The 10,450-nt window shown below is 37.2% G+C and overlaps 1 long non-coding RNA gene across 1 annotated transcript; it reads right to left on the bottom strand.

Annotated features, from left to right (window-relative positions):
• Positions 1 to 548: 548 nt before the first annotated feature.
• Positions 549 to 4,478, bottom strand: LOC103875980. Its single transcript, XR_001892888.3, has 3 exons — positions 3,985 to 4,478; positions 1,721 to 1,860; positions 549 to 638 (listed from the first exon to the last, which is right to left on the bottom strand). It is a non-coding gene; the product is annotated as an uncharacterized LOC103875980 (long non-coding RNA).
• Positions 4,479 to 10,450: the final 5,972 nt, after the last annotated feature.

Genomic DNA, 10,450 nt, shown 5'->3' with positions numbered 1-10,450 from the left:
GAAGGAACCAAAAGGAATCCTTTGACAAAATGCCTCCAGCATCCATTAAAAATAGCAATGATTCACCTTGAGAACTCAAGATGCAAAACAAAAATGCCAAGAAAATGTCTCCCAAGCTGGACTATTGAGAAGCAGCTAATGGCCAGTAAACAAACTAGTAAAGCATTTGCTAATGGTGATATGAAGATTTTCTAACAAAAAATACACAAGAGTTTGCCTGTAAGTCAGGTGAAGGGTTCCAGATCATCAGCTAAAAATAAGGTTAGCTGTTATGCTAAACCTGTGATTGCAAATGAAATTGACAATGAAGTGGGACCCTCAGAGTCTAAACGAGAAAGAACAGGGGTGAATCTGTGATAAGATTATTGATACTCTAGGCAAGGTGAAGCCACCTCTGTTAAGGTCTGATGCTATCCCTCCTGACAACCATAAGCAAAATGGAAAAGATGCCATGAAGTTTCCCTAAGGTTTCCAAATGACTTTTGAGGTCAAAAGAAGAAACAAATCTGCTGAAACAATTCAATAAAAAATGTGAACACTTATGCAGCCTGGGAAGTTAGTTCATCTTGTTTTCCATGCAGGATCTCAGCTCCCAAGGCTTATCTCCCCAAACTTCTCATTTTGTATCCAACTTTAGCCTGGATTAAAAAAAGAGAAAAGAAAAAGATAAAGAAAACATCAAAATCATCACCTTGGCATGTCTTGACATGTTATGACTTATGTATATAATCTTGTTCTCTTGCTTTACAAGCAAAGGTATCTGAGTGAAATATCATTTTTGTTTTGCTTTAAAGAGAGAGAAAGAGAGACAGAGAGAGAGAGAGAGAGAGAGAGAGAGAGAGAACCTGCTATGAGGACTGTAGCGAGCTGACAGTCTTCTAGTGTTATACCTTGGAGATTCATCATGGCATTTACGGTTTGGCCTTACCCTACCCAAACTTCTTCAATGGCTGAGCACAGCAGGGGTGATAGAGCCAGGCCTCATCTGCTCAAATTGGAACCCCCTCAAATGGTCAGTCTTTACTCTGTGGCTGCCTATTGGCCTGGCCAAGACATTCTTAGAGCTGTTACTATAATCTAAGGCTGTTCATACTGAATCCACCTCCCTCTTCTCATGACATTGACATGGGTGTCAGATCTGCAACCCAGTCTCAAACTTTCTCTGTAACTGCTTCTTCTTCCCTATAGCCATTTCCCCCAATCCACCTCTTCCATGTCTGTCTTGGTGTCTGTTTCTCTGTGGACCTGAACTGTAAAAGTCCCATTTACAGCAGGATGTCTAGCACCCCTGGCCTCTCCACAAAGATTGGCAGCACTGTCCCCACAATCTTGAGGCAACTAATGACACCCTCCACTGATTTATTTAATAAAATATTTCTATTGAAAACCACTCACTCAGAGAATAAACATCAAGATCACAAATTTTAGAGCTAGAAGAGGTCTTACAGATAAAGAAAAATTAAAGAACGGAGAAGTTTAATGACTCCCTCTACTTATTTTCTCCTTTCCTATAGTGCCTTCACTTTCTATTCATTCCCTAACCCAATTCTTGCACCTCAACTGAAACTGATAAGTTTTGAATAGTGAGTTGTAAGTATCAAAGAGGCTGCAAGCCTCAATTCAGAGAAAAATTTAGGAAATGATCACCTTCTGAAAGTGATGCTAGGAAAAAAAATCAGTATATGGTAGATAAAATTAGCCATCTGTATAAGTAACTCACCCTTGGACTTGGCTTTGAATATATTACTTTTGTGATCAAGGTGCTTTCCAAGTTTCCATCAAGTCACATGGATATATTCTCAGGAAGACAATCTTCAAATGCGGAGGTACTGTGGAGTAATAAGTAGTAGACGGTATTATCTAAAAAAGATTCAAGAATTTTAGCTGCTTAGTTGTTTGATAAGTTTATAGCAGAGACCATTTTTCATTTTAATTCAATAAATATTCATCTAATACATTTATTTTCTGATGGCCTACTGTGTGCCAAGCATTATATTAAGCACAAGGCATACAATGGTAAACAGGACATGATCCTTCCTCGCAAAGAACTCATGAGTTAGAACACGTTACTTTTAATGGGGAGATATCACCCTCCAAAGGGGCAAAATACCTTAGATATTACAATGGTCTGTGGCCCTCCAAAGAGCTACAGCACATAAACAGACATATAGCATATCTGTGGTTTAAGATTTCATGGGGGTGGGAGGAGCAATTAGGAAAGTGGTGTCTAAAATGGCTGTTTAGGGGATCAATTATGAAAATAAGGCTAAGAAATATGGTCTAGAAGAAGAAAAAAGGAGAGAAAAAGAAAAGATGAAAGAGAAGGAAAGAAAATAAAAGTAGAATGATGAAAGAGAAAAAGGAAAGGAGGAAAGAAGAGATAATTAAAGGAGAAGGTATGTGAAATTTTAAGACAAAAATAGTTTTGTCTACCACCAAGCCATATGACATATAACTTTTTTTCCTTGACATTCTGAAATACAAGCTTATTCTTCTTACATTATTTCTGGCTCTGGCAACAAAGTATTAAAGGAATGCAATACTGGAATACCTACTGTTTATAAAGAATTCCTTTTCCTAAAGCATTGTTATTTCTTGCACAAATACTCCAAATGTCCATACTTTTTCTCATTTAAAGCTTAAACTTACTTTGGGAGGCTGAAGCAGATGGATCACGAGGTCAAGTGATCAAGACCATTCTGGCAAACATGGTGAAACCCTGTCTCTATTAAAAATACAAAAATTAGCCAGGCATGGTGGTGCGCGCCTGTAGTCCCAACTACTCAGGAGACTGAGGCAGGAGAATCACTGGAACCTGGGAGGAGGAGGTTGCAGTGAGCCAAGATCATACCATTGTACTCCAGCCTGTTGACAGAGCAAGGCTCCGTTTTAAAAAACCAAACCAAACCAAAACCAAAACCAAAAAAAACCAAACAAACAAAACCCCAAAACAAAAAACATTAAACTTGCTAGGCACGGTGGCTCACACCTGTAATCCTAGCACTTCGGGAGGCCGAGGCAGGTGGATTACCTGAGGTCAACAGTTTGAGACCAGCCTGGCCAACATGGTGAAACCTTGTCTCTACTAAAAATACAAAAAAATTAGCTGGACATGGTGGTGCACGCCTGTAATCCCAGCTACTGGGAGTGCTGAGGCACGAGAATCTCTTGAACCCCGGAGGTGGAGGTTGTAGTGAGCCAAGATCACACCACTGCACTCCGGCCTGGACAACAGAGCGAGACTCTGTCTCAAAAACAAAAACAAAAAAACCCCCAAAAAACCAAAAAACAAAAAACCCTGAAACTTGTTTGTATCCATTGAAGTACAGAGAAATAAAAAATTAAAGTTAAACTTGTATGATAATTTCCTTACTGAGTTCCTAAAAATCCTATTATTCCACTTACCTGTAATACAAATTTTGTTAGCTTCACAATATTGAAGTCCTTAATTCATAGCAGTTATTTATTTCATTTATCTGCCATAGTAGAGTAACCCATTTGTTATTGTTTGAGAACTGATTAAATTTTTCTGCAGTTTGGATTTATCCCTAGGACCTTTCCCTTGCTCTGAGTATGAGTGCACCAACTTTCTGATTACTAGTCTGATTTCTTGGGTTATCTTGATATAAGGAAGAGAGTGCTCTTGCTGGCAAACATTAGTATTCCAGTGAATAGAAAAGTATTATTTCTATTAGCACTTTAAAATATGTTTTATTGTGGCATAATTAACATAGAATAAAATACACATATCTTACTCAATTTGATGAATTTTGATAACTGTATATCCTGTGTAATTACCACTTGAAAGAAAATATAATCTACCATCTTGGGAACTTGGACTCCTTTCAATCACTGTCCCCTATAACCACTTAGAAATTTCTAAACCTAGATTGTCTTTCTTAGATTTCATACAAATAGAACAGTACAGTTTATATTCTGTTGTGCCTGGCTTCTTCTGTTTATCAAAATATTTGTGAGACTTACTCATGTTGTCAGGTATACCAGCAGTTCGTTCCTTTTTATTGCTGAGTTGTATTCCATTGTAAGAATATGTATCATTTTTAAATTGTATCTGTTTTCCTGTTGATGGACATTTAGGTTATTAGTTTTTGGTTATTATGAATAAGGTTGCTCTAAACATTCTTTGTCTAAGTTTTCTTGTGAACTTACATTTTCATGTCTCTTGGGTAACTAAGTGAAATTGATGAGCCATGAATAAGGTAGAGGAAAGTACAATGAAAAAGAAATTGCAAAATACTTTTCCAAAATATTTTACACTCACATCAGCACTGTGTAAGTTCCAGCTGTTTCACATTTTTGTTAATGTTTGGGCTACTAGACTTTATTTCAGCACCTGGGAATGTTTGTGAAATGAAATCCACCGTAGATTTAATTTTCATTCCCTTGATGATCAAAGGTATTAAGTACTTCCTCCATTATTTTTTTTTTTTTGAGATGGAGTCTGGCTCTGTCGCCCAGGCTGGAGTGCAGTGGCCGGATCTCAGCTCACTGCAAGCTCCGCCTCCCGGGTTTACGCCATTCTCCTGCCTCAGCCTCCCGAGTAGCTGGGACTACAGGCGCCCGCCATCTCGCCCGGCTAGTTTTTTTGTATTTTTTTAGTAGAGACGGGGTTTCACCATGTTTGCCAGGATGGTCTCGATCTCCTGACCTCGTGATCCGCCCGTCTCGGCCTCCCAAAGTGCTGGGATTACAGGCTTGAGCCACCGCGCCCGGCCCATTATTTTTTTATTGTGTTAAAATACACATAACATAAAAACCATTTTGTAGTATACAGTTCCATGGTATTAAATACTGTACATTCATAAATGTTGTGCAACCATCACCAGCATCTATCTCCAGAATTCTCTTTATCTTGTAAAACTGAAACTATACCCATTAAGCAGTAACTCCCCAGATCCCCCACCCCACCAGCCCCTGGCAAATGCAATTCTACTCTCTTGTCCCTGTAATTTTGACTCCTTTAAGTACCTCAGATAAGTGGAATCAGATGGACCAGTACCATTCCATGGCCTGTTAGGAACTGGGCTGCAAAGCAGGGAGTGACAGGTGAGCAAGCAAAGTTTCATTTGTATTTACAGCCATTCCCCATCCCTCACATTACCACCTGAGCTCTACGTCCTGTCAGATCAGCAGCGGCATTAGATTCTCATAGGAGTGCGAACTCTATTGTGAACTGTGCATGCGAGGGATCAAGGTTGTGTGCTCCTTATGAGAATCTAATGTCTGATGATCTGTCACTGTCTCCCATCACCCCCAGATGGGAGCATCTAGTTGCAGGAAAACAAGCTCAGGGCTCCCACGGATTCTACATTATGGTGAGTTATGTAATTATTTCATATTAGAATGTAATGATAATAGAAATAAAATACACAATAAATGTAATGTGCCTGAATCATCCTGAAACCACCCCGCCCCCCACCAGTCTGTGGAAAAATTGTCTTCCACAAAACTGATGCCAAAAAGGTTGGGGACCACTCTTTGACTGTATGTATATACCATATATTGCTCATTCATTTATCTGTGGATGGACACTCGGGTTGCTTCCACATTTTAGCTATTGTGAATAATGCTGGTATGAACATGGGTGTGCAAGTATCTTTTTGAGACCTATTTTTTCTTCTAGCTCCATTTCTGAGTATAGATAGACGTATTTTCAATTATTTTAGGTATATACCCATAAGTGGAATTGCTAGATTATATAACTCTATTTTTAATTTTTTGAGGAGCCTCCATACTGTTTTCTATAATAGCTCTACCATTTTCATTCCCATCAACAGTGCACAAGGATTCCAATTTTTCCACATCCTTGCTAATATTTTTTTAAAATAGTATAGCCACCCTAATGGGTGTGAGGTGGTATCTCATTATACTTTTGATTTGCATCATAATGATTAGTTAAATTGGGCATCTTTTCATGTGCTTATCGGCCATTTGTATGTTTTCTTTGGAGAAATGTCTATTCGTGTCCTTTGCCATCTATTTACTTATTTAGAGATGGAGTCTTGCTCTGTCACCTAGGGTGGAGTGCAGTGGTGTGATCTTGGCTCACTGCAGCCTCTGCCTCCCAGGCTCAAGTGATCCTGCCATTTCAGCCTCCTGAGTAGCTGGGACTATAGGCACACACCACCATGCCTGGCTAATTTTTTGTATTTTTGGTAGAGACGGGGTTTTACCATATTGTCCAGGCTGGTCTCGAACTCTTGAGTTCAAGTGATCTGCCCACCTCAGTCTCCCAAAGTGCTGGGATTACAGACATGAGCCACCATGCCTGGCCTCCTTTGCCCATTTTAAAATAGTATTCTTTGTTAGGAGTTCTCTATATATTCTGAATATCAATCACTTATCAGATATTATTTGAAAATATTTTCTCCTATTCTGTGGCTTGCCTTTTTACTCTGTTGATAGTGTCATCTGATAAACAAAATTTTAAAATTTTCATAAAGTGAAATTTGTCTATTTTTTCTTTTGTTGCCTAGGCCTTTGGTTTAATATCCAAGAAATCAATGTCAAATCCAATGCTATGAAGCTTTCATTCTGTATTTTCTTCTAAGAGGTTTATAGTTTTAAGTCTTATGTTTATGTCTTTTTATCCTTTTTGAGTTAATTTTTGTATATGGTGTTGGGTAAGGGTTCAACTTCATTCTGGGTCTGGTTTTCCCAGCACTATTTGTTGAAAAGACTGTCCTTTCCGCATTGAATGGTCTTGGTACCCTTGTCAAAAACTATTTGATCATAAATGAGAGAGTTTATTTCTAGGCTCTCCATTCTATTTCATTGTTCTATGTCTGTCTTTACACCAGTACTATACTGTTTTAATTACTATAGCTTTGTAGTAAGTTTTGAAATCAGGAAGTGTGAGTACACAAGGCTTGTTCTTTTTTCAAGATTGTTTTGACTATTTCAGTTCCCTTGAGATTCCATATGAATTTTTAGGATGATTTTTCCATTTCTGCAAAAATTGTCATTGGGATTTTAATAGGGATTGCATAATGTGTTGATCATTTCATATAGTATTGACATTTTAATACTGCCTTCCAGTCCATGAACATAGATGTGTTTCCATTTATTTATATCTTCTTTAATTTATTTTGCATTGTTCACCTCCTTGGTTAATTCCTAAGCATTTTTTTCTTTTTGATGTTATCATACATCAAAATGATACTTTTGGAATTTTCTTTTTAGATTGTTGTTAGTGTATAAATAATAAGAGCTGATTTTTGTGTGTTGACTTTGTATCTTGCTACTTTCTGAATTCATTCATTAGTTCTGTTTTGTGAAATCTTTAGGATTTTCTACAAGATCCTATCATCTGTGATAGGATCTTTTAAAATGTATTATTTAATACAGGATATTGAGGAACTTTTAAATGTATTAGCCATTTGTATATCTTTCATGAAGGGAATGTTCATGTCTTTGCTATTAGCTTAAATGAGTTATCGTTAATAACTATTTTTATTGTTAGCTTGTAGGAGTCCTTTGCCAGATACATATGTAGTGAATATTTCCCAGTCTGTAGCTTAATGGTAACTTTGAAGAGCAAGGTATTCAATAAACTCCAATCTTTCAATTTTTTTTGTTTTTATGGTTAGTGCTTTTTGTGTCTCATGCAATAAATACCTGCCTACTCCAAGGTTATTAAGAGATTCTTCTGTTTTCTTTGAGAAGTTTTATGGATCTTGGTTTTATGTTAGGCCTAGGAGGCATCTTGAATTTCTGTGTATGGAGATGAAAGGTTGATGTTCTTTTTATTTTCCCTAAATAGTTATCCAGTTGTTTTAGTAATATTTATTAATCAATTTTTTTTCTTATTGAATTGCTTTGATGCCTTGGTCAAAAATGAAATGACTTTATATGTATAGATTTATTTTTAGACTTTAATCTGTTCTATTTAACTACTAGTCTATCCTTATGGAAATAACAGTCTTGACTACTGTAACTTTATAAAAGGCTTGAAATCAGGTAGTAAGTCTTCCAACTTTGTTCTTTTTAAAGATTATTTTGGCATTCTAGATCCTTCATTTTTTCACATAAGTTTTGGATTTTGTCCTAAAAAAAAAAGCCTGCTGGATTTTTTTTTTGTGAGATAATTTTATATTTTTATTTCAATAGTTTTTGGAAAAAAGGTGGTTTTGGTTACATGGATAAGTTCCTTAGTGGTGATTTATTAGATTTTGGTGCAACTATCAACCTAGTAGTATACACTGTACTCAATGTGTAGTTTTTATTCTTTAACCTGCTGGAATTCTGATACGGAAAATATGCATATCAATTTAGGAAGGATAGGATAATATTACTGAGTGTTCCCATCCATGAATATAAAATATTTCTCTATTATTTAAGTCTTCTTTAATTATATTCTATCCATGTTTTGTGTTTGCTCTTTTTTTTTGAGACAGGGTCTCATTCTGTCACCCAGGCTGGCGTGCAGTTGCACAATCTCGGCTCACTGCAGCCTCCACCTCCTGGGTTCAAGCGATTATCATGCCTCAGCCTCCGGAGTAGCTGGGATCACAGGCGCACACCACCATGCTCAGTTAATTTTTGTATTTTTAGTAGAGATGGGGTTTTGCCATGTTGGCCAGGCTGTCTCAAACTCCTGACCTCAAGGAGTCCACCTGCCTCAGCCTCCCAAAGTACTGGAATTACAGGCATGACCCACTGCACCCTGACTCATTTTGTTGTTTTTCAATACAGAGATCTTGCACATCTTTTGTTTATTCCAAGGTTTTGGATGTTTCTGGATACATTACAAATGGTATTGTTTACAATTCCACTTTCTATTGCTAGTATATAGAATTGATTTTTGCTATACTGAGCATGTATCTTATCACTTGTTAAATGAAGTTACTATTTCTCGTACTTTTTTTTTTTTTTGGACGGAGTTTTGCTCTTGTTGCCGAAGCTGGAGTGCAATGGATGATCTCGGCTCACTGCAACCTCCACCTCCCATGTTCAAGTGATTCTCCTGCCTCAGTCTCCCAAGTAGCTGGGATTACAGGCATGCACCATCACGCCCGGCTAATTTTCTGTAATTTTAGTAGAGACAGGGTTTCTCCATGTTGGTCAGTCCGGTCTCGAACTCCTGACCTCAGGTGATCCACCCACCTTGGCCTCCCAAAGTGCTGGGATTACAGGCATGAACCACTGCACCCAGTCTCTCGTACCTTTTTTATATATTCTATAGAGTTTTGTACGCATACAATCATATTGTCTGTGAATATAATTTTACAATAGTCTCCCCTTACCTGCAGTTTCGGTTTCTGTGGTTTCAGTTACCTGTGGTCAACCTTGGTCCAAAAATACTAAATGGAAAATTCTAGAAATAATTCATGTTTTAAACTGCATGCTGTTCTGAGTAGCATGATGAAATCTCATACTACTCTGTTCTGTCGTGCCTGGAATCATCTCTTTGTCTAGTATATCCATGCTGTATATGCTATCCAATGGTTAGTCACTTAGTAGCCAATTTGATTATAAGATAATCATTATCACGACCCTTGTGTTCAAGGTCAATAGTAGCCTAAAACTATGTCACAATGCCTACCTCATTCACCTTACTTCCTCTTGTCATGTAGGTATTTTATCATCTCACATCATCGCAAGAATAGTACAGTATCTTGGGAGACCAGTCACATACCTTTTATTTACAGTATATTATTATAATTATTCTATTTGATTATTGTTGTTAGTCTCTTACTGTGCCTAATTTATAAATTAAACTTTATCATAGGTACATATACATAGAAAAAAATAGGGTGTATATAAGGTTTGGTATGATCCATGGTTTCAGGTTTCCACTGGGGGTCTTGGAATGTATCCCCAGCAAATAAGGGGGAACTACTGTACTTATTTCTTCCCATTTTAAAAATTGAGATTTGATTCACATACCATAAAATTCACTTTTAAGGCATATAATTTGGTGATTTTTAGCATATTCACAAAATTGTACAACCATCACCACTATTTAACTTCAGGATATCTTCATCATTCCAAATATAAACTCCATACTTACTAGCAGTCAATCCCCACTGTCCCGGTCCCCGGCCCCTGACTATTAATCTATTTTCTTTCCCTATGGATTTGCCCATTATTAACATTTCATGTAAATGGAATTACATAAATGTGGCTTTCACTTAGCATATGTGTTTAAGGTTCATCAATTTGTAGCATGAATCAGTACTTCATTCCTTTTAATGGAGGAATAGTAATCCATTGTATGGATACACCAGAGTATGAGGGTTCCAATTTCTTCATGTCCTAACACTTGTTCTTGTCCATTCTTTAAAAAAATTCATCATCCTAGTGAAGTGGTATCACCAGGTTTTGATGTGTATTTCCCTAATGACTAATTACACTGAGCATCTTTTCATGTGCTTATGGCCATTTGTATATCTTCTTTGAAGAAATGTTTATTGAAATCCTTTGTCCA

The sequence above is a fragment of the Papio anubis genome, chromosome 9 (assembly GCF_008728515.1).
Source record: "Papio anubis isolate 15944 chromosome 9, Panubis1.0, whole genome shotgun sequence".
Lineage (NCBI taxonomy): Eukaryota > Metazoa > Chordata > Mammalia > Primates > Cercopithecidae > Papio > Papio anubis.
Note: the sequence above shows the minus strand (reverse complement) of the source record. Positions and strands in the feature narration are given on the sequence as shown.